The sequence below is a fragment of the Petromyzon marinus genome, chromosome 50 (assembly GCF_048934315.1).
Source record: "Petromyzon marinus isolate PM22_M1 ecotype Great Lakes invasive population chromosome 50, UKy_Petmar_22M1.pri1.0, whole genome shotgun sequence".
NCBI classification, from domain to species: Eukaryota; Metazoa; Chordata; class Hyperoartia; order Petromyzontiformes; family Petromyzontidae; genus Petromyzon; species Petromyzon marinus.
Window position 1 is genome coordinate 1827961 of NC_133716.1, and position 25111 is coordinate 1853071.

Below are 25111 nucleotides of genomic sequence, written 5' to 3' on the forward strand. Positions count from 1 at the left end.
GGGACACGATAGGAGCACAAAGTATAGGAAAAGAAAGCAAATCAATAAACAAATAAAGCTAAACTATATATTGTTTTACCAGGTGAAGCCCACTGAGCCATTAGCTTCTTTTTCAGAAGCGACCTGGCCACAAGCGATAGCTCAACGAAGTGACTCATCCTGACTCATGTGCAATCCCCTTGCTCGGCATTACTTTAGATGCATGATCGATCGTTTTGAGTTTGCCTGCGTAGCGACCTGGCCAAACCTCAGGAGTTGACGATCACTTTGGTCTTCCTCCCTTTACCCACAGATGTTTGGCGCAGTTTCAGGCGGAACGTTGCACATTACCATCGCCCCTAAATCTGGTCGCGAGGATTGTTCTTCAACTCACCGGTGAGTGAGCCGCAACAATAATCATTGACGCGTCGTTAAATGCCTGTACGCCACGTGACAACTTCAGTTGTTTGGGTTGTATTGGGTGGTGGAGGGCCTTAATTCAGCTTCAGCCCAGAATCTTTTTTGTGAATTGTGAAAACCTACTTCTTAAATGTAACGTGTATTGTTACTGAAGAGCCGAAACTTGCATAGAAAAAAAAAGCAAAACCAAACTTTTTTTATTTATGAAACATGATTTTTGGAGTCCATGTAACCCTCCTGAAATGTGCTGAGCATGTCTCAAATGACCTCGAAGCAGTCACATGGGCGGTGACGTGGCCCAGCGGTAGTGCATCCAAACGCTTGTTGCAGAAGTTCGCACGGGTTCCAATCGAGCGGCCACCCCGATTAAAATACTGCGGTGGGTGCATTAACCTTCATAATCCAATGCGCCATCTGTTTCGCATCAGGCGTTTAAAATAGTTGCCTGATGTCATTCACAAGAGAAGGCCATTAGCGTGTCGGCATCAGGGTCTACATTTTGCACGCTGGAAAATTACGCGCAAATCATTCATTTGGGAGTATGCACACAGCAGCGATCATCGCCCCCTACTGACGGACTAAGGCCCCAGGTCACTGTTGCAAATGAGACTCATCCTGGTCTCTTGAGTTCTCAGCTTGTTAAATAAAATATAGTTGATGCGGATCTTCGCCCAAAAAAAGAGAGGAAAAGGAAGCCAACCCGGCACTGCGGATTTCCACTTCCATCTGGGACTTCATGGCACCCCCAATGCCCAAAAATGTGCAGATCCAGCATTGGACTCCTCAGCCACCTCAAGAGCCACCACCAAATCTGATGGAAGTAATCCTCGAACCCCGAGGGACTGCCGACGACTTGATATACATAATAGCGGTCCACTGCAGTCGATACGATGCATTCATTTAAAATCTCAAATATATTTGTTTTGGGCCCACCACTGGCTGTGGAGTTGATTCGGGTAGAGTGGGCAGCTTGCTCACTCGACCCCTCCAGCCCAAGGTCAAGGTTCAAGTTGATTTTGTCACACAGGGTGAGAGCTCAAGTGACCAGGATAGGAGTCTCCTTTGCAAGAGTGACCTTGGATCACCAAAATGACAACGGCAAATAAAGAGCACTGAAGAAAATATAAACCAGAGCAACTGTCATATGAGAAAAAAAAATCGCACATTAATTATAGACTGCTCATAGCAGCACAATTACAATCAAGTTACGGAAACATCAAAGAGAAATAGGGTGACGACTGTACCAGTATGTAAACAGAGGAGGATGTAGTAGGTTCCTGAAGCCCGCATAGATAATCGACCCCACACGGAGTTCCATGAGAGAAGACGGCAATGAGGACACAAGGCTCCCACCCACGGCTCCCACTCACACAATGAGGACATATGGCTCCCACCCACGGCTCCCACCCACAGCTCCCACTCACACCATGAGGGCACATGGCTCCCACCCACAGCTCCCACTCACACCATGGGGACACAAGGCTCCCACCCACAACTCCCACTCACACCATGAGTACACAAGGCTCCCACCCACGGCTCCCACTCACACAATGAGGACACATGGCTCCCACCCACAGCTCCCACTCACACCATGAGGACACACGGCTCCCACCCACGGCTCCCACTCACACCATGAGGACACAAGGCTCCCACCCACGGCTCCCACTCACACCATGAGGACACAAGGCTCCCACCCACGGCTCCCACTCACACAATGAGGACACATGGCTCCCACCCACGGCTCCCACTCACACCATGAGTACACAAGGCTCCCACCCACGGCTCCCACTCACACCATGAGTACACAAAGCTCCCACCCACGGCTCCCACTCACACCATGAGGACACAAGGCTCCCACCCACGGCTCCCACTCACACCATGAGTACACAAGGCTCCCACCCACGGCTCCCACTCACACCATGAGGACACATGGCTCCCACCCACGGCTCCCACTCACACCATGAGTACACAAGGCTCCCACCCACAGCTCCCACTCACACCATGAGGACACAAGGCTCCCACCCACGGCTCCCACTCACACAATGAGGACACATGGCTCCCACCCACGGCTCCCACTCACACCATGGGGACACATGGCCCCCACCCGTGGCTCCCACTCACACCATGAGGACACAAGGCTCCCACCCACGGCTCCCACTCACACCATGAGGACACATGGCTCCCACCCACGGCTCCCACTCACACCATGAGTACACAAGGCTCCCACCCACAGCTCCCACTCACACCATGAGGACACAAGGCTCCCACCCACGGCTCCCACTCACACAATGAGGACATATGGCTCCCACCCACGGCTCCCACCCACAGCTCCCACTCACACCATGAGGGCACATGGCTCCCACCCACAGCTCCCACTCACACCATGGGGACACAAGGCTCCCACCCACAACTCCCACTCACACCATGAGTACACAAGGCTCCCACCCACGGCTCCCACTCACACAATGAGGACACATGGCTCCCACCCACAGCTCCCACTCACACCATGAGGACACACGGCTCCCACCCACGGCTCCCACTCACACCATGAGGACACAAGGCTCCCACCCGTGGTTCCCACTCACACCATGAGGACACAAGGCTCCCACCCACGGCTCCCACTCACACAATGAGGACACATGGCTCCCACCCACGGCTCCCACTCACACCATGAGTACACAAGGCTCCCACCCACGGCTCCCACTCACACCATGAGTACACAAAGCTCCCACCCACGGCTCCCACTCACACCATGAGGACACAAGGCTCCCACCCACGGCTCCCACTCACACCATGAGTACACAAGGCTCCCACCCACACCATGAGTACACAAAGCTCCCACCCACGGCTCCCACTCACACCATGAGTACACAAGGCTCCCACCCACGGCTCCCACTCACACCATGAGTACACAAGGCTCCCACCCACGGCTCCCACTCACACCATGAGGACACATGGCTCCCACCCACGGCTCCCACTCACACCATGAGTACACAAGGCTCCCACCCACAGCTCCCACTCACACCATGAGGACACAAGGCTCCCACCCACGGCTCCCACTCACACAATGAGGACACATGGCTCCCACCCACGGCTCCCACTCACACCATGGGGACACATGGCCCCCACCCGTGGCTCCCACTCACACCATGAGGACACAAGGCTCCCACCCACGGCTCCCACTCACACCATGAGGACACAAGGCTCCCACCCACGGCTCCCACTCACACCATGAGGACACATGGCTCCCACCCACGGCTCCCACTCACACCATGAGTACACAAGGCTCCCACCCACAGCTCCCACTCACACCATGAGGACACAAGGCTCCCACCCACGGCTCCCACTCACACAATGAGGACACATGGCTCCCACCCGTGGCTCCCACTCACACAATGAGGACACATGGCTCCCACCCACGGCTCCCACTCACACCATGGGGACACATGGCTCCCACCCGTGGTTCCCACTCACACCATGAGGACACAAGGCTCCCACCCACGGCTCCCACTCACACAATGAGGACACAAGGCTCCCACTTGCGACTCCCACCCACGGCTCCCACACGCGACTCCCACCCACGGCTCCCACACGCGACTCCCACCCATGGCTCCCACTCGCAACTCCCACCCGCGACTCCCACCCGCGACTCCCACTCGCGGCTCCCACCCACGGCTCCCACCCGCGACTCCCACTCACACAATGAGGACACGCGGCTCCCACCCGCGGCTCCCACCCGCGGCTCCCACCCGCGACTCCCACCCGCGGCTCCCACCCGCGACTCCCACTCGCGGCTCCCACCCGCGACTCCCACTCGCGGCTCCCACACGCGGCTCCCACCCGCGGCTCCCACCCGCGACTCCCACTCGCGGCTCCCACCCGCGACTCCCACTCGCGGCTCCCACCCGCGACTCCCACCCGCGGCTCCCACCCGCGACTCCCACCCGCGGCTCCCACCCGCGACTCCCACTCGCGGCTCCCACCCGCGACTCCCACTCGCGGCTCCCACCCGCGACTCCCACTCGCGGCTCCCACCCGCGACTCCCACTCGCGGCTCCCACCCGCGACTCCCACTCGCGGCTCCCACCCGCGACTCCCACTCGCGGCTCCCACCCGCGACTCCCACTCACACAATGAGGACACAAGGCTCCCACACGCGGCTCCCACCCACGACTCCCACTCGCGGCTCCCACCCGCGACTCCCACACGCGGCTCCCACCCACGGCTCCCAGATGCACCCCCTGTGCTCTCTGCTGTGTCACCTCGCGGTGTTGAGCCACTCGGCGCTCCGCTCGTTGCTGTGATCGCCACGCCGCCGCTCTTCGGTTGTTGCAACAACAACAACAGTAACGCGACGAGAAAGCGCAGTGAAACGTGCGCTCACACACGGCGAGCTAAACTAATATCATTTCCCGCACCTCCGATTAGCACGGTTGGGTACGTATGGTGTGGAAGAATTTCCACATACTGTACATATAAAATAACCATTGCCTAGCGTTGCTGGAGAGATCATTCTAAGCGACAAAACAACTCGGCCGCAAATGCCCCCACTTCACAGATCCACCCCTCCACGTTCAAAAGCAAAAGTTTGTTCTGCACGTGGCATCAGCCGCATGGCCTTCTGGGAGTGCCCTATTTCAACAGCATTGCTTCAACCACCAAACAAACTCTCCGACATTCAGTGTCTCATCAGTTGTCGGGCTCGTTTGAACCAAAGCTGGTGAACTGCCAGATGTTTGCAGGCAAGGACCCCAAACTAAACGCGCGCAATTGAACGTAATCGGTTTTTTTTTGTACGTGTGTGTGGCGTCATTGATGACGATTCCGCGGCCCGGTAACAGCACCGTCCCCAGTGGTCATGGAAACTAAACGCACGAGACCACCCACCCGCTGGTATAATCGCTCAATTGTTGCGAGCGTGACTCGTTAGGGACAAAAAGGTCATCGTGGCTCGCCTAAGAAAACATGATTACATGGCACCGTCTCGCCTTCGCAAAGATTTCGCCGCAGCCACGGTTTTAATTTTTGGTGGCCGCCTTTTTGTCGTGGAGATTTTTTCGGGGTTTTTTTTTTGTACTTACGATAAATAAACAGTCACCCGCGGTCTCCGAATGTGTCCTTCGCACCACCGATTAGCGCGGTTGGGGGCTACGTACGGCGCGAAAGAAGTTCACCGTACGTGCGTGCGTGCATGTCTTCCCCTTTTCAGGTTGACATCTCTTCATGTCACCGCTGTTCTGAGTGGTCGCCTACGCTGGAGCGAGGGCTTTGGGGTGGCCACTGGCTGAGGCTGGGTCAAAGTAAAGCAAGCAAAAGATGAGGATCCCCAAGGGGGCTCAAGGGGACGTGGTGAACAGAAAAAGATACGGGTGCATCAAATGTCAGGCCGAATTCAAATGCTAATAATCATAACAATAAAGAGTAATCAACACAAACAAGGATAACAACCTCGTGTCGTCTTAATCGTGTCTGCATCTCGCTACGTCTAATCTTAGATTTAAAAAATAATGATTAAAGGAGACGATCTTATAGCTGCAATGACGTCGTGAAGGAGGAAGAACGCCAAGGAAGCCGTTGCTGTGATTCTCTAGCAGGCTGCAGTCAATTCACAGGAAGGGCGATGAATTACTGCCGTCTGTGTTTAATACCAGGTGAGTAATTGGGATTATCTCACTGTCTCTATCTCCTCTGTCATCTCACTCCATCTCTGTCCCTATCTCCTCTGTGATCTCACTACATCTCTGTCTAACTCCTCTATCATCTCACTACATCTCTGTCTCTATCTCCTCTGTTATCTCACTACATCTCTGTCTCTATCTCCTCTGTGATCTCACTCCGTCTCTGTCTCTATCTCCTCTGTCATCTCACTATATCTCTGTCTCTATCGCTTCTGTGATCTCACTCCATCTGTCTCTATCTCCTCTATCATCTCACTACATCTGTCTCTATCTCCTCTATCATCTCACTACATCTCTGTCTCTATCTCCTCTGTCATCTCACTACATCTCTGTCTCTATCTCCTCTGTCTACTCACTCCATCTCTGTCTCTATCTCCTCTATCATCTCACTACATCTCTGTCTCTATCTCCTCTGTCATCTCACTACATCTCTGTCTCTATCTCCTCTATCATCTCACTACATCTCTGTCTCTATCTCCTCTATCATCTCACTACATCTCTGTCTCTATCTCCTTTGTAATCTCACTCCGTCTCTGTCTCTATCTCTTCTATCATCTCACTCCATCTCTCTCTCTATCTCCTCTATCATCTCACTACATCTCTGTCTCTATCTCCTCTGTCATCTCACTACATCTCTGTCTCTATCTCCTCTGTCATCTCACTACATCTCTGTCTCTATCTCCTCTATCATCTCACTACATCTATGTCTCTATCTCCTCTGTCATCTCACTACATCTCTGTCTCTATCTCCTCTATCATCTCACTCCGTCTCTGTCTCTATCTCCTCTGTGATCTCACTACATCTCTGTCTCTATCTCCTCTATCATCTCACTACATCTCTGTCTCTATCTCCTCTATCATCTCACTACATCTCTGTCTCTATCTCCTCTATCATCTCACTACATCTCTGTCTCTATCTCCTCTGTGATCTCACTACATCTCTGTCTCTATCTCCTCTATCATCTCACTCCGTCTCTGTCTCTATCTCCTCTATCATCTCACTACATCTCTGTCTCTATCTCCTCTGTGATCTCACTCCATCTCTGTCTCTATCTCCTCTGTGATCTCACTCCATCTCTGTCTCTATCTCCTCTGTGATCTCACTACATATCTGTCTCTATCTCCTCTATCATCTCACTCCATCTCTGTCTATCTCCACTATCATCTCACTCCATCTCTGTCTCTATCTCCTCTGTGATCTCACTACATCTGTCTCTATCTCCTCTGTGATCTCACTACATCTCTGTCTCTATCTCCTCTATCATCTCACTACATCTCTGTCTCTATCTCCTCCGTGATCTCACTACATCTCTGTCTCTATCTCCTCTGTGATCTCACTCCGTCTCTGTCTCTATCTCCTCTGTGATCTCACTACATCTGTCTCTATCTCCTCTATCATCTCACTACATCTCTGTCTCTATCTCCTCTGTCATCTCACTCCATCTCTGTCTCTATCTCCTCTATCATCTCACTACATCTCTGTCTCTATCTCCTCTGTCATCTCACTACATCTCTGTCTCTATCTCCTGTCATCTCACTACATCTCTGTCTCTATCTCCTCTATCATGTCACTCCATCTCTGTCTCTATCTCCTCTATCATCTCACTCCATCGCCATCTCGTGCCAGCACCACCTGAGATGCAAAAGGAAATCCCACAATGCCCAGCGACTTGTTGGCTTGTCACAACGTGGTAGCCCTTTTATCGACTCCAGGGGGGATGATGGGTCAAGCGCTCTGCCACGGTGACACAGGACAAACAACGCGAAGTGCTGCAACTCTTTAATCGACACTAACTCCCAGCATTCCCTGAAATAATTCTAAAACATTTAGTAACGTTTAATACGTTGAGGAATGCTGCTATGGGGCAATGGGTGAGCGGTGCGAGTTTCTCAAGCCCACCACTGCCGATCTGTCCAATGAGCATCGTGCATGGGAACACCGCAGCCGCTCGATCGGCAGTGTGGGAGGCTCCCACCTCCTCCTAGACGTCTCGCACAGCGTGGAAGAGTAGGCCAAAAATACCCTCTACAGTGGCGTCATCGAGCAGTCGCGAGGCTGCGCCTCTACCTGCCGCGTGCCGCGTGCACGTCGAACCTCTTTCGCACCGTACGTAGCCAACCGTGCTAATCGGAAGTGGCGAAAGAAGGCGCTGCGGCGATAATAATGAATTAACAACGATAACTTTGGCACATCTTCATTAATAAATAGCAGAGCGGCGCGGGGAATGGCCACCACATGTGCGCGTGCGGTTCTTTTTTTTCCCCGCGTTTCGCATTCTCCAACCCCGCAACGCGCAGCGCTCCCCAGGGCTAGGAGGAGGAGGAGGGGAGGGGAGGGACCGTGCCACGCGTTCCGTCACCGCCCTGAAGACGGCGGCGATGGAAACAACGCCCGCGGGGGCCGCTGTCCGGCTCGAGTGCCACGTGACCAAGAGCGGCGGCCTCTCGCCCGTTGTGTGTGCGCGCGCGCGCGCGTGTGGGTGGGTGTGTGTGTGTGTGGGGGTGTGTGGGTGTGTGTGTGTGGGTGTGTGTGTGGGTGTGGGTGTGTGTGTGTGGCCCAGCCACCGCATGCCGAAACAGCTTTTGTTTGGCCGGATTGAGGGGGCTAAGCGGGCGCGGCACGGGCTAGAGAAGAGATGGAGTGATGTGGTACAGGAGGACGTGGAGCTGAGTGGACTTGCCGATGACTGGTACCAGCGGTGTCAAGATCGGCCTCTGTGGAGGAGGCTCGTGAAGGATGCTACTGGGCAGTTGGAGGCAGTCGCCCTCCAACAACAACGGAGGGCGGAGGAGCGACGCTCACAACAACGAGCGGAACGCCGGGTGGCTAAAGCACAGTAGGTTGGCACAGTAGGGGGCACAGGTGGTGCATCAGCCACTCATCTCAGTCAGTCGACCCGTGGCACCTGGGTCTGCCCAGTGACCTCCTGCCAGCGGGCGTTCGACACTTCACGTGGCCTCACGGTGCACATAGCCTGGCACAAGCGTCGTGGTGACGTCACTTAGTGGCGAATGGCGGTTGTTTGTTGTTGTCAGTGTGTGTGGGTGTGTGTGTGTGCTTTTATATGTCAGAAACTAAAACTATGGTGGCACTGTCGGATTTAAACGATAAACTATCTTTTTTGAAATTGTTTAACAAACACAATGTATATATGTAAAATTATCAGGGCATGTTTGTTTGCATGTTTTGCCACAAGTACGTGTGGTTAATGCAGACTTGATGCCACGCAATAGCTAGTGTATGTGTTTTTTGTGTGTGGACATCTTAACACCTGTTCTTGGTTATTTTGGTAAAGTCACGTAGAAGGGAAACAATAAAACAATAAATATATAAAACAATAAAATTGTCACGACGTTTCGACTGCAACACAAGCAATCATCATCACACCTGATGATGATGATGATCATCATCACACCTGATGATGATGATCATCATCACACCTGATGATGATGATTGTATTGCAGCCGAAACGTCGTGACAATTTTATTGTTTAATATTTTTATTACTTTATTGTTTCCCTTCTACGTGACTTTACCGAAAGAACCAAGAATATGAATCCCTGCAGTCACGAAAGCTTTAAATCAAAATCTTAACAGCTGTTATTTATTTTACCAGGTAAGGCCCCACAGCTCTTGTTCAGAAGCGACCTTTTCCGCAAGCGACAGCTCAACGAAGTGGCTTATCACGTGGACATTTATAGGAGCAAATACTATAAACACGTTAATTCTCAATGTGGACGGAAAACCCAGAGGACACGGAGAAAAATCCACGCGACCACAGGGAGAGACACGCAAACTCCAAACGTAGAGGTGTCAGGGTCGGGGTTGAACCCGTGACCTCCTGCATACCACGCGAGATAGTTAACATCTCGCCACCGTGGCGCTCCCAATTTTTTTTGTTATCAACTTTCCCTACCCACGGAGACTCGATTCGAACCGTTGACGGCGAGTCGATGGTCAAAGTGACAGCGATCTCCTGCTGCTCATGGTGAGCATTGTAGCCAACACCGACTCTCGTCTCCCATGTACGGCCCCGCCAAGAGCCGGCGGTTGAAATTCCACATCCACGTGATGGGCGGAAAGTCCTTCCATAGGACAGCCACTCTATACTCTTTGGTTCTATTCGGTAAAGTCACGTAGGTAAAATATAAAACAACAAAAATCACGACGTTTCGGCCACAACACAAGTGGACGGAACGTCGTGATTTTTGTTGTTTTATTTTTTTACCTACGTGACTTTACCGAAAAGAACCAAAGAGTATGGATCCTTGCAGTCACGAAAGCTTCAAATCTAGAAAAGGACAGCCACTGTTGACAAACACCGCAAAGCGGCACCTACATTTTCGACGCTCCAGGGACGATGAGCTGAGTTGACCCCCTCGGCGTAGAATTCACCTCGCGTGCTTGGGATTGCGAGCACAGCCTTGCGGGGTCCCAGTTAAGCGCCAGTCAATGCCGCAGCACAAGCGTTCGAGCGATCGTGAGTTCCGCTTGTTTTTGAACCAATGCTGCTGCTAAGATTCACTCCCAGAAGGCCGTGCCCGCCGACGGGTTGTGTGGAAAGTGCGTGTACTTTTTTTTGTTCATTCCGCGGAGAGACAAATATGGGAAGGAGATAACCGTTGCGCCACCGCACCCCCACCCCCCCCCCCCAAAGTTTACCAAACTCGGTGTCAATGCGTCGTGCGCGTTCTATGTAAAAGCAATCCGGCTTCGGGGGGGGGGGGGGGTGGTGGTGGGAGGGGATATGACTTCTTGGGCTCTAAAAGGAAGGATGGCGAGGTCAGACTTTGCGTCGTGCGTCGTGCATCGTCCGTGCCACCGGGGGAAGCCAGACACCCGTTTGGCGCTGGGGCCCAGGGAGGGCGCGTGAAGCCGTCCTCGCGGTGGGACAACGTGGGGCCCTCGAGCCGCGGGGCCCTCGAGCCGCGGGGCCCTCGAGCCTCAGGGCCCTCGAGCCTCGGGGCCCTCCGCCGGCGTTTCGGCTGCAGCCTCCCTAGCCACAGCTTTCAAGCAGACGCCCGACCTAATTTCAACCCGCCCACTTGAGCCTTAATCCATTTCTCTTTGGGCGGCGTGGCTGATATTTTATTATTTTGCTCAGTTTGTGTGGCTATCGTGTGTGTGTGAATAATAATTCTGGATGAAGAACTCCTCCCCATTCCAGGCATCGGTGCTGTCTGACCAAACTTCACCACGCTGGTCAGTGTAGCGATGGTGAAATTGAGGGTCAGAGCTGGTTCAGATAGCGCTCACCGCTGACTACAGCCACGGTCGGGACTCGAACTCAGCTGGCCGTGTTGGGGAGTGCGGTGTTGCTAGATTTTGCAGCCCCCTCGTGTACTGTGCCGGCCTTTATGGGCGCTGCTCGCTAACAGCACTTTCCCCAACAGTCTGTTAAGGCTATACGGGGGGATCCTTTGTCATCTTTGTGTGTGTGTGTGTTTTACGTCGTATATTACACATTTTTCCAATAACAGACGGCGTAGTTTTAAAGGGGACGTGGGTCAGGTTTACTTTGGCCCGGAGTTGTGTGCGCGTTTCAAGAATAAATCCCACCTTCGCAATGAATCTCGGTTCATGAAGAGGAACACAAACGTTCAACTGCATAATCGCCTTCATGGGCAATCCATCTCCTCGACACTCACTCGGTGTGCCAAATTGCTCACTAAAATAAACTTTATAATAATAATAAGAATAATGACTGCTGTTACAACCCTTCGTCAATGCACCGCTGAATGGATGAAAGCCTCCACACGCCGTGTAGGTTAGCCACGGGGGTTGTTCGACCATACTTCACCACGTCGGTGAGTTCGGGGCTGACGGAAGGACGGCTGTCAGGAATCGCCCGTCACCGACGTTAACCATGGCCAGGAATCAAACCGGGGTTTTCCGTTGTCACAGAGCGGTTGCGCTGATTGCTGCCCTACCGCTCACCCCCCACCTCCCTACCCCTTGTGAAACGTCGTCAATGACATCCACGCATAGTGCTGAGTAGCGCCGTGGTCACAGCGCACAACCCACGACGTGCAGGGTGTGAGTGTTAATTTCGGTCAGTGGTTGACTCAGCCAATCGTTAATATGCCAAAAAAACATAAATCTAATTTAGCATCGAGGGTTTTCTTTATGCAGTGGTTGGCGAATTGCCTGACACCATTAATTATTGACGGCTGAGAGCCTGGATCAGTCTCAGATACCCAAGGGGAAGGAGTGGTGGAGCAGTCGTTAGCACGCTGCCACTATGAACCTGGCCATCTGAGTTTGATACCTGGGCAAGGCTCACATCGGCGAGTGATATCCGAACCATTCCTGGTGACCCCTGACCCACTTTCAGAATCAGAATCTTGTATTTAGACTCGCAGGAGGAGGAATCCGATGAGCTATGAAGCTCTTTTCCACAGATGTCTAGTAGGGGCATCTGACCAATGAGATGACGTATGTTCAAACGTCCACGACTTACACACCTGCATGGGAGGTCTACATCCAGCAGTAGATTGACAAATAGCTGGCAAATATATAATTTCTATTGAGACAAACTTTCCAGTCGAACCCTGATGAAATAAATCGAGTTAATGCGTTTTTTCGTTCGCATAAATTATTGTTCTTGGTCTTCTTAAGACAACCTGGGGCGACAGAGCCTTCTCTATAGCTGCCCCCTCACTTTGGAACTCTCTCCCAAAACAAATCCGTGACTGCACCGACCTTCCAGCGTTCAAATCATTGACTAAAACTCACCTTTTTAAAATTGCTTTTAATGTTTAGCTAAGTTTGATGTGTTTTTTAGTGTTTTTACCATTTGATGTTGTTTTTGCTGCTTTTATGATTTTATGTAAAGTGTCTTTGAGTATTCAGAAAAGCGCTCACAAATAAAATGTATTATTATTAATATTAATGACGACACGGTATGTACCAAGTTTGACAATCGGTGTTTAAATTAACGTAAAGAAGCAATGGAGACACGGAGACAAGACACCGAGTCGCTTGGAACATCCTTCAGAGGAGAATATTAATTGATTCCCAGGACCAAAGTCGACAGGTCACGGGGGTTTGGAAGGGCTCAGACAGTGACGAGTTTCCAGCACGGCTGGGTGGCAGGTGGCCAAAGCGCTGTGATCGCGCCTCGGTTCTCAAGCCTAGTGAGTTGATCGTCTCAACCTGCTCAGCAATATGGTTTCAACGAAATAAAACGACGGTGTTGGATTTGGTTCGTCGCTCATTTGTCACGTTGCGTCGGTGAGGATTCATGATTTTTTTTTTGGTTCCGATTGTCACGCCATGGGACGATATTTTTAGGGGGCGCATGAAGAGGCGCGCCGCCAAGTGCGGATATCTCGGCTGTTGGAGTGGTTCCGCAACATCGCCTTCCAGGGTGGTTTTCTAACGCGAGGTGATGATTCACTGCTGTCTGTGACCGTCGCAAATAGAAATAAAATAATTTGAGGGTCTTACTTTGATGGAGCGCAGTCGGGAATAAAACTGCGATAGAAGAAGTCAAATGCATTTGCTCCAATAGAATGAGTTCCTTGAATACGAATTACTTCATCAGATTCTACAATCACAGATTCAATCCTCCACTGGGGGATCTTTGTCTCAAAAAAGGAGCTTTGAGAAATGGGAGATCAAACGCACGTTACTGGGACACAACAGCCTTCACATGGAAGCCAGATGGAGGATTTTGAATGTCAGACAAGCCCTATTGCTTTCATTCCATTCATTGTCCATATTTCCAAGTGCTAAAAGTTTAACGATGCGTGGAGTTACTGCGGCTCAATAATAATAATAATAAGAACAACACAGAGATTCCGCCTATAACCCCCCCCCACTGAAACGACACGTTCAATACCGAGGTCAAGAGGTCATCACGGCCAAAATACCACCGATCCCACCACACCTTGCCCAACGCTCTCTTCCTTCTGTCGGAAATGCTCAACGGTACAGTCGGCACCTGACCTCCAAGGTCAAGTCCAAAACTCTCATCACCGCAGCCATCTGGCTTCGGGTCTTCCAGTTCGTAGCGCGTGCGTGTGTGTGCGTGTGTGTGCGTGTGTTTGCGCGCACGTGCGTGCGTACGTGCCCTGCCCGTAATTTAACCGCATTCACACACAACGGGCTGGACTGAGCGCAAGCGCAGATGTCTCCCTGCGAAAGCCAAACCGCGCGCGGCCAGCACACGGGCCAAAGCTACTCTGAGACCGAGAGGAGTTCAAGGATGCACCCGTTGTGATGGTGATCAACTGTTACGTGCACGGGACAAGGGGGGAATAACGCGGCCCCGAGCGCGATTGTTGCACATTAATCCAAGGTCGCCTCTGATGGAAACAAAGTCGCGAATTCACAGGAAACGCCGATCCGCAGATTGCGCCGTGCGACGTTGGGTTAGCGCCACGCATTCTCGTGCATCGCTCGTAAGCCAGCGTCATTATTCCTCCAGCGGCGTGGGCGAGACGATTAGCGAAGTAATTAGTCGGGGTAATCATGATTCGGCGTTTGATCCCACGTCACCCCAGGCGTCTGCGCGTAAAGTAACCCTGCGCGTCTCGTTGAGAGGTAATTGCATTATTCCGATCACCTTACTAAAGCGCTGCCATGTTCGCTGGCCACCACGCGCCTCGCTGCACCGTGCACAAAGACGTGAAGGAGCACTCCGGTTGATTGGGATTCACCAGGCGGTGAGAACTCGACCAGGATAAGGAGTCTCATTTGCAAGAGCAATCACGGGGCATTCGTCTGCCAGTAGAGGGGCGATGATTGATGCTGCTGTGTCTCTATAATGCCAACTGAGCAATTTGCGGGGACATTTAAACTTAAAACTTTCGTGACTGCAGGAATTCATATTCTTGGTTCTTTCGGCAAAGTCACGTAGATAGAAAACAAAAATCTAAATTAAAAGCAAAAAAACCCACGACGTTTCGATCGCAACACAAGAAGAAGAAGAAGAGGAAGAAGAAGAAGAAGCGGTTTCTGACTCTTACATTAAGCGGTTATTGTTATTATTGCAAATCCAGTTAAAATGTGGAAATGATTGCATTGGCGGCTTGGGGTTCACGCGAGGCCACACTACGCTACAACGGCTAGATGGTACATCGCTTTAAAAGTTCAATGTTTTTTTCTCATTCACAAAGCTTCAGATGAAACGCATGTTTATTTGAAGAAAGTAATAATAATATTCGGCAATCGTGTTACATTGAAACTTGAATACTTTATCAGCTTTATTTGTTTATTTATTTGTAGTGATTTGCTTACCTTTCCTACTCTTTGAACTCGTATCGTGTTGTTGATGTTGTTGTGCTGTTTGTTGTTGTGACTTTCTGACCCGCCCCTCCTGGGCATCTGTGAAAAAGAGCTTCATCGCTCATCGGATTCAACCGGGATGAATAAGGATTCTGACTCTTACATTACTGCGCTTGTAAAAGGCCAACGGTGAGATTATACCACGTGACTGATAACAACCCTTCTCCATCGGTCACCCTCTGGTGACTATGTCGAGGTGCAGAGGTCGTACATGCAAGTTCCCATTGCTGCCTCTGACACACTGTGCACCTCGCCATTGCTTGCTCCCCTTCCTTCTGCGAGATCCCCGAAGCTGTTTCAGCACCCCCAGCCACCCTCCAGCGTCGACGGCCGCAGCCTCCCACCATCATCGCCATGGCGGCTTAAAGGTCTCCCCCGCGGTCGCCCTTCCTCTCGGTGCCGCCACTGCAATTGCCCCATCTCGGTGACCTCCCCTCCGCCAGCCGTGCCCACGCTCGCCAGCCATCACAGTGCCCTCCTCTCCCCGGTTGCATCTTGCCACGCCGCGCTCTCGCCATCGCAAAGTTCGCCCGCTTTGCGGGCAAGTCAACGGTGACATCTCCTGTGGCTAGACTCACCCTCCGCCCCGGCCGCCACGGGAAAGTGGAATAACCGATACGGGCTCTGGAGCTGTAAACAGGGGATGAGCACCAATGCCTCTATGCTCACTGGAGCCGCAGGAAATTTCATTGACTTTGACTGCGCTGTAAATACGTGGAACTGCCCCAGTGTTGAGGCAAAACAGAGTCTAATTGTCCTCAGGAGAAGCCACACATGTTGAGAATTAATAGTGGCACGGGGTCATGTTGTTCAATAGGAGTTGTACACTTTCGACAAAGGCGCGTATATATGTACCATCCTGGTGCATACATTACTCATTGCTTATATATGCTCGTGTGTACTATATATGTACCATATACGCATATATCCACACACAGATATTATGGGGAGTTGTAGTGTAGCGGTTAGCGCGCTACGCTACAAACTTGGCGACCCAAGTTCGATTCCCACTCTTGGTCAACACCGGTGACGATTATCCGAACCGGTTCTGGGCCTCCTATAGGTCGACTCAGCCTCAAATGAGAACCTTGTGCGGTGTGTAAACATCGCCACTAGGGAGACAAAGGCAGCCGGGTGTGCTGTTGGCCACTCACTCCCTCGTGTGCCGTGCCGGCCTTCATAGGTGCGACTCGCTAGTAGCACTTGCCCCAACAGTTTGTTAAAGGCTATACGGGAGAGCTTTGTGTGGGTGTATACATTCAATATCAAGCAATTTTCCTGCATAGAACAGAGCTTCCCAACCCCAGCCATGGAAATAGGCCAAAAATTATTTTCAGATTTAATTCCCCAAATGTTTCTGTAGCTCAAAATTGTGCATTTAACTTTATGGGTCACTTTCCCTAACTCGGTAATGATTATAATTTCCACGTGTGTGTAGGCAAAGCCTTCTTATGAATTGAATTTCTTAACAGTATATATACTGTAAAACACTTTTAATCTAAAGTACATGTATTGCATTGTAGAACATGTATTTCCTTGTGTGAACTTATGCAAATCATTTTAACGACTGCGTAGATATTATTTTTTTTACATGTCAGCAGCGCTTGGCTCAATGTCTCTGACACAGCCATCATGAGTCTCCAAAGATATACCCAGACCCAGGGCTCAACACCTTGCTGGCTCGGTGCACTCACTTAATAGTAATAATACTAATAGTAGTAATAATACTGCAATGTAATTGCATGCGTACGCTTCGTTTAATCCAGATGGATCTTTTTTTTTAAGAGAGTCCTGCATTTCTATGTTTGGCTACTTTCATCTTCCGGAGCGTTTTAAGAAGTTGCCCAGAGAGAGCTCACACATACAACAGGTAGCAGCTCCAAAAGGTTCCGCACGTGTGCGATCGCGAACCCACTTGCTGTACTGCTACTTCCCGGAGCCCCTTGGCAACCCATCTGGGATTCAGGAGTTTCACAAATCTATCCGTGATCCACTAACCCTTGCCCCCCCCCCCCCCACATTGTGCTGGATCACAGACATGAACCACCCCCTCCTGAAAATAAATATTAGCAGGACCCTCCTGAAAAATAGGCACGAGACTCGGTGAGGCTTTCCTGGGCGATCTTAATAATAATAATTAATAATAATAATTGTTCTCATTATTATGAATAATAATGAGTTCAACAGGAGACAACCAGACCCGGGGGCTTGAACCCAGAACCTCATCGTTGCCGACTCAGTGTCTCTGACACATGCAGCTGTCCCGCTGGCAAGGGACCACCACCCAGACCTCTCAGGATAAACAGTTTGTTCAGTGGACCTGCTTCCGCCAGCGCAAGTGTCCCCACCTGTGCCGGAGGGCCCACAGAGGCGGCCGTAAAGCGGCACGCCGCCTGTTTATTCAGGTGGCTTACAGATTCCCCACCCCCCCGCCCCCGGGCTGGCTCTGGTCGTCTGGTTCAAAGGCGAATTACTGTGAGTTCCTCCCAAACGCGAAGGGATTATTGAAGGTCAAGAGGTCACCCTCGGCCAAAGCCCGTTGAGGCCCCCACACCCCTCAGCATTGCTCCCTTCCTTCCTCCTGCCAGGTCACACGACCGTCTCACAGTCCACACCTGCCCACCAGGGTCCACTCCGTCATCCACGTTTATGGCCTCCCTCTGATTACAAAGTGGGCAACATCCTTCAAGGACCCTTCTTACAGTCCCATGACCGCTCATTTCTTTATTGAAAACGAATTTCTTTAGAATTGCTTTAACTGTTTGTTTTGTTCTTCTTCTTTAGCACGCTTGGCTACGTACGATGCGAAAGAAGTTCTGCATACGTACGTACATACATATCACCATCTGACTTTAAGTCTTCCCCTTGGTCATCAACCTCTGGATTCTACTGCAATGCTTGCCTCAATCACCTAACCACCTCCATTCGCCACGTGTCCTACCAAAGCAACTTCTGCTCTTCTTTAACTATTTAACGCCTTGCTGCCACATTCTATTGCAAGTTAATTCCACATTACTTACCCTTTCGTGAGTTGTATTTTGGCCTACTCTTCCACTCTGGCACGGACGGGGCCACACCTGACCCCACGACCCTACGTGACCTGCTGGTTGACGAACTGTCCCGACACCCATTTACACTGCTGTGTGGACAGCAGTGTAAAACAAAAAAAAAACGAATCTCATCCTATTTTATATTTATAGAGCGCTTGAGCGCAAGGCGGTTTATGCAGTTTAAAAAGCGATAACAACAAAATAGTGATTTAAATGGCAAAGGGCGTGCAAGGGTCGAGGAATGAGTGCCCATAACAACAGAGGGCACACAGGGGTCACGGAAGGGCCACAGGGGAGGGACGGGATGGAGTGGAGGGGCGGAGGGAGGGAAGATTCATCATTGGTGTGGGTTGTGAAATCCTGCTTTGGTAACATTCTGCTCGCCCCTACCGGACATCTATGAAAAAAGCTTTACAGCTCATCGGATTGCACCCGTATGAATACATATTCTGACTCTGAAGAGGAAGGGAATGGGCAGTGGTGAAGTGGTAAACTTGCACCGTTGTTTCAACTGCCACACCAGGAGATGGGATCGAACCACCGGCAGGGACCTCGAGGATTGCTCACTATTAACTAAATGGATTTATATTCTTGGTTATTTCGGTAAAGTCACGTAGAAGGGAAACAATAAAATAATAAAAATATAAAACAATACAATTGTCACGACGTTTCGACTGCAACACAAGCACAGCAAGAAAATTTGAAAAAAATATATTGCTGTAGTTTTCACACCTGATGATGATTGCTTGTGTTGCAGTCGAAACGTCGTGACAATTTTATTGTTTTATATTTTTATTATTTTATTGTTTCCCTTCTACGTGACTTTACCGAAAGAACCAATAATATGAATCCCTGCAGTCACGAAAGCTTTAAATACAATTTTAACTGGTTTTATTTTACCAGGTAAGTCCCACTGAGCTATGTAGCTCTATTTCGGAAGCGACCTGGCCACAAAATGACAACTCAACGAGGTGGCTTATCACGTGGAAATTTATAGCAGCCAAATACTCTAAATGCGTGATGTTGATTCTAAATGTGGAGGGAAACACCGGAGTACCCGGAGAAAAATCTACGCGAGCATGGGGAGAGAGACACCACAAACTCCAAATATACAGGCATTAAGGGTCCAGTATCGAACTCACGACCTCCTGTATACCAGGCAAGGGAGTTAACATCTCCTAGCCACCGTGCGAGTGGAGTGTGCTGACCATGCCATGGTTTACGGTCTCAGTGCCTCGCCGATTCAGCGTCGTCGCTGTGGGTCGTGGAATCCTGCTTTGTGCAGCAGTTGCTTAAGATTGATTGATAAGCTTTCACGGTTTAAAAGACGGTGTTATCCATCTGCTTTTTGTTTTCTCTTGAATGGAAGACACAACGCAAAAAAAACGAACAGCTCTTATCTTGAGGATACACACTTCGGCTGTGTCCTGGGCTGTCGGACAGAAAGCTGAAGAGTAAAATTGTTTTACCATGTTATAGTGTGCTTGATTTTTGGTTTTGTTTCGTGTGCTTCCACACTTTCCATTCTAATTGATCTCTCTACCGTTTCTTAGTCGCGTCTTTTCGGACGCCTTGCTTCTTAGTGCTTTTTGTGTATCTGTCTGGAACACGTCCGTGTCCGTGCGTCACCGCTCTTGCTCGTTTGTGTTTCCAGGCTGCTAAACAACGCTCTTCTGCTCGACGAGTTTCCCCGTCATGTTGACAGATGACTGTTAGAATCCCCTGCGGCGTGTTGTACGTTTAGCTGGCCAGGTGGCTCTGCCATAGACTAAAACGGATCCCAGTCGGAAGGTTGCCATTTCAAATCCTGGTTGACTGGGGTTGACTCACCCCATCATCACTGTGTGGTCACGAAAATTAGTACCACTTTGTGGGGGAAGTCAACGGTGGCTGTCCTATGAATATACTCGCCCCTGCCATGGGAATGTGGAATCTGCATCGCTGCATCAGGGCTGTAAAGCAAAGGTGGGCACTGTTGTGTCAATGGATGTTTGAGCAGGATATAGTGACGGAGTTTCGGTTTCTAAATATAAAAATGTTAGATTATTTAAGGACAATTTTGGGTGTTTAAAATGCCTTCATGCGACTATTGTGACGCCAACCGATGGCACGTGACACCACTCGTCATGGTTTTAGGATCAATAAAATAACGATTTTATTATCGCGCGAAATTTCGCATTAGGGCATTGCATTTTTAATAAATTTCAGGGTTATTTAAAAAAAAATTGTATCGGGTTCCTACTGTGACGGTCATTTCAACGCTCATTGCAGTGACATCCGTGTCGTGAAATGTGTCTCTCCGGGGATTTTACTCTGTCTCTCAGGATGAATTCTCCTGCATCCTGAGCTCGACTTTTAACGTCAACTGCTTTCTGTGTGCGTCTGTAAGCAGCGTTGGCGACGATGAAGTGTTTACTGGCATCGGAGCGGCCAGTCAGCCTCCCTTGCCGTGTGGAATATTCCCAGGATAGAGCTACCCCCCGCTTTGCGTCGGGGGGGGTGCGTTCCGGAAAGGCGCGACAAGGAACCTCGTCGGAACGACGTCGACCAAAGCGAATTCGTCCGCGGGAGCTCAACGGCGACCAGGGAGGGGTGACGCGCTGTGTCCACGCGCGCGCCTTCATCATCGGCGTACCCACGACGTTACATTAAACTACCATCAACGCTCTGCTCAGCACGTGTCTACAGCGGTAAACTTTTACACGAATTGCGCAGGGTGCGATAAGATACAGTACACTATAAACAAAACACAATCAGCAAAATACCGGCGCATGTCTTTACACGCGACGCACAAGTGGCTCGTGTACAGGGTAAGTGGTGGTGGTGGTGGAGGCTGAGAGGCGACGGATAACGAGGAAGGGCAGACGATGCTGCTAACAACGTGAGCGTGGGGTTGAGGAGACGCGAATCGCACAGCGGTGTTCATAATGGTAAACGACGTAAAAACGGGGAGACGTCAGTCGGAGTTCATTGTTTTTATACTTTGGCTACTCCACACCCCGTTTTCCTGATTCATTTCATTTGAGGCACGTGTTCATTACCTTCACTCGCCGGCTGGCTGAATTCTAATAGATCCTGTGTCTCAACACTCTGCTCTCTAGTGACACCGTCACCGCACAGTCTTTTTTTCTGACATTTTTCATTGAAATCTCCATTTTTAAGATGCGGTTTGCCTTTTGCCGAGATTAACAATGCATGCGGACAAATTACACCGTGCAATGGTTTGTTGCTGGGGCATATATTTGACATAACTTTAATTTGTCGTTACTTGAGAACCCTTAACATCAGCTGAGCAACTCTATCTGAAGTGCTCTTAAATAATCAAACCCCTACCTTTGATTCCCAGCGGAGAATTTGAAGCCCGCAAAGCGGAACGTGTACACCTCGGACAATGATTGAAGGCGGGTTAGGGTTAAAGTAAATGAAATAAAGAGGGAAACAAGGAGCAGGATGTAGCGATTTTGAACAAACAAAATAATAATTTGGTTGTGGGAATCAAACAAACACCGGTGTGTCTGCAAAGGAGCGTCGTTGATGAATGCATCACGCAAGGAATCCAATGTGGATCGGAAACATGACCGCTGCCAACAATGAAATGGGACCAAAATCTGCAACGTACGCAACGGAGCATGGGGAGAAGAACGTTCTGAACTACCACGGCAGAGGCGGGAGGAGGAAACACATGGGAACAAATACAAATCAGAGGCATCGTACCGACGGTTTAGTGAAGCGGCCTTGGGCAGGACGCGTCGCTAGACGGGGTGGTGGCCGCGGGACGAGACCGGCGGTGGAGTCGAAAGCAAAGGAAGGGGCATGCCCAAGAGGGCGACCGCCGCCGAGGTAGAACTTTGACGCTGCGGTGGCGAGGAGATGTTAGCTACCCCGCCTGCTATACAGGAGGTCGTGGGTTCGATCCGGATGCCTGGATATTTTGAATTTTGCGTGCGTTTCTCTCCCCGTCGTCACGTGGATTTTCTCCAGGTCCTCTGGTTTTGCCCTCCACATTTACAATCCACGTACGTTTACAGCAGGGCTCGGTTTCGTAACGTGATTCACATGCGTTGCGCTCTCGAAACGTTGAGTTTTTACCGAACTCGAACAAAAATGCCTCTTCTTTTAGAGTGTTTGGCTTACTGCAATTAATTTCCACGTGATGATGGACCACTTCGTTGAGCTGTCATTTGTGGCCAGGTCGCTGCTGAAAAAGAGCTATAGTATAGCTCAGTGGGCCTTACCTGGTAAAATACAATTTAGTTTAGATTTTAGTTTGCATGAACCGTGTGTACGCGACTGGGGGGGGGGGGCGGGGGGGCGAGAGGGAGCAAGGCCCTAAACTTAAATCAAATCAGCAGAAATTAGCAGAAACACAATTAGACTCTTGACATGGCAATGGGCTGTTTCTCGCAGTAGAAAAAAGCTTCTGTGGCTTTTCGAACAATGCACCGACACGTGCCAAAAGGACACAGCCTCTGCGCATTTTGCAACAAACAAAAAAATCCCATAAGCATTTTCCTGAAGAAGTGCATTGTGGTCCTCTTGCCGTAGGTCTGAGTAAAACGCGACCGACCGACCGACAGCAGTGACAGCGATGCAGAAGACAGACAACTGTGTTTACCGCTGTCGTCCCTATGAAGATGACCGTTTGCAGCATTCACGCCACAAATAGACCTTCATTCATCCAGTAAAACGTCACCAAAACTTAGGTATAAACTTTGTTACTTTACACAGGAGGGTCTTGTTTTGAATTGTTTGTAAGAGCCATTTCTTGAATGTTTTTGCAAGTGGGAGGAAACCGCAGCACCCAGTAAAATAAAATTTAAAAACCGTCACACACTCACACACACACACGAGTGAGAAGACGACACACACCCAACTGTCCGTACACAATGTGCCAGAAAACCCACGTCCTCTACTGACACCGCTCTGGCCACCTCACAGCCAAGCGGGCCACGGAGAGTCGTCGCGCGGTGCGGTGCGCGATCCAACAACTCCAGCGATCCGCCCACCGCCGCTGGCACCAACGCGGACGCAAAGCCGGGGGGGGGTGGGGGGGGCGACTGCGGAGCGTTTTTTGAACACGTGCAGAATTCGAAGCCAAATTCAAGAAGAGGGGGGGGGGGGGACGGTGGGGCCCAGAATGTTCCAATTTCATACCTCCTATGGGGACAGGCAATGTGCTAGTGGAATACGACCTACAGCAATCCCGGCGTTAGCGCTGCACATCAAAGTTGAAGAAAGAAAACGTGCCTCGACCGCAAGCCACAGAGTGTTCTCCACATTGTGAAGAGCCGGCCCAGGGCCATGCGATTACCAGAGTATGGGAAATAGGGAGCTCGTAAATATACGCGTGGCAGTAGACGGGGGGGGCGGGTGGAGCGGGGGAAGGAATGGAGCTGTGGTGCAGTGGCCAGTGGTTAGGCCGCAGAGTCCAGCGGACCCGAGTTCAATTCCCGGCCACATCAGTTGCCGAATGATATTCTCAATGGTCCTGGGACCCCCCCCCCAACACCACCCCCCCACCAACTACCACCCACTTCCCCCCACTTCACCGATCCACACTGGCCAATGCGGTGAAGTGTGTTCTCAAACCAACCATCATCACCGCCGACACAGTGTGGGAAAGTTTACATCCAGCAGTTGATTTACGGTTCAACTTAGCATTCGGATTACTCGTGTGGACGATGCGTAGCAGTCGCCGCACTCTGCTGCAGTGGTGACACAGTGGCTCCCAGATCAGTCTGCATTCTCAATGGCCTGAGTTCTATTCCAGGCCGTGCCCAACATCAGGTGATATATGAACCTGTTCTGGGTCTCCCCTAGGTTAACTCAACCTTAAGTTTAGCAATCGGTTGGACGCGTAAGCACTCAAGAGTCTTAATAGGTGCTTGCAGACAGCACTTTTTTCCTCAAGGCTAAACGGGGAACATTTTAATGCGTGTGTGTGTGTGTGTAGCAGCCACGGTCTGTTACGGCTATAGGGGGGATCTTTGTCTTTGTAGAAGCCACTGCAGTGTTGACGACTCTGTGTGTGTGTGGATATTTCCTTGCACGATGATGACCAAATAAGCGTTTGAGGCAGCTCCTGGCCATTGATGCCTGTGGTGGGCCACACACCAGTCGACACGACCCCCACGTCGCACCCCCGACTCAACGGACGCATCGACCGCGTGGTCAGCGCCCCTTCGGGTACAGCAGGTGGACCGGCCGTGCTACGCTTCGAAACACAGCGTTGCCTGCTGGGCCTAAGAGAAGTCCCCACTAGTACCCGGTAAGCTGCGGCCAACGACGTCCGCGCGACCCCTCGATTCTCCACCGCGGATCCGAAGGCTCGCGTGCCTCCGGCGAGCACGCGCGCTAGCTCGCGTGCTCGCCTTGACACTTATTAGCTCGCGTGCTCGCCTGCTCGCTCTATTGACCGGTGGCCGCCGCTGGATCCCAGCCCACCGCCAACCTCCGCAACGAGCGGCGCCCGCCGCAGTGAAAGAACCGCGAGGGGTAGAGCCGGGCCCTGCCGTGTCCCTCTCCTCCCGAGCGGGACAGGTCGGCCAAAGTAGACAACAGCAACAATAATAACAAATAAATAATAAAGCTCGGAGACGACGCTGGGTGGACGCACCCCGCGGTGTGTTTCTGCGGGGCGACTCCACGGCGGATGAGCACCGGAGGGCGTGAAACGGCGACGACGCTTTACTT

General features: G+C 51.1%; 1 protein-coding gene across 3 annotated transcripts in view; it reads right to left on the minus strand.

Moving 5' to 3' along the window:
* Positions 1–25111, minus strand: part of LOC116953253 (uncharacterized) — a 305948-nt gene that overhangs the window by 217448 nt on the left and 63389 nt on the right. Inside the window, exon 1 of one of the 3 annotated variants that reach the window (XM_032973300.2) lies at positions 4662–4981. The exons of the other annotated variants lie outside the window; for them this stretch is intronic. The gene's annotated coding sequence lies outside the window, so the exon portion shown is untranslated. Of the gene's footprint in view, positions 1–4661; positions 4982–25111 lie in introns of those variants that run through there. 3 annotated transcript variants of the gene reach the window in all.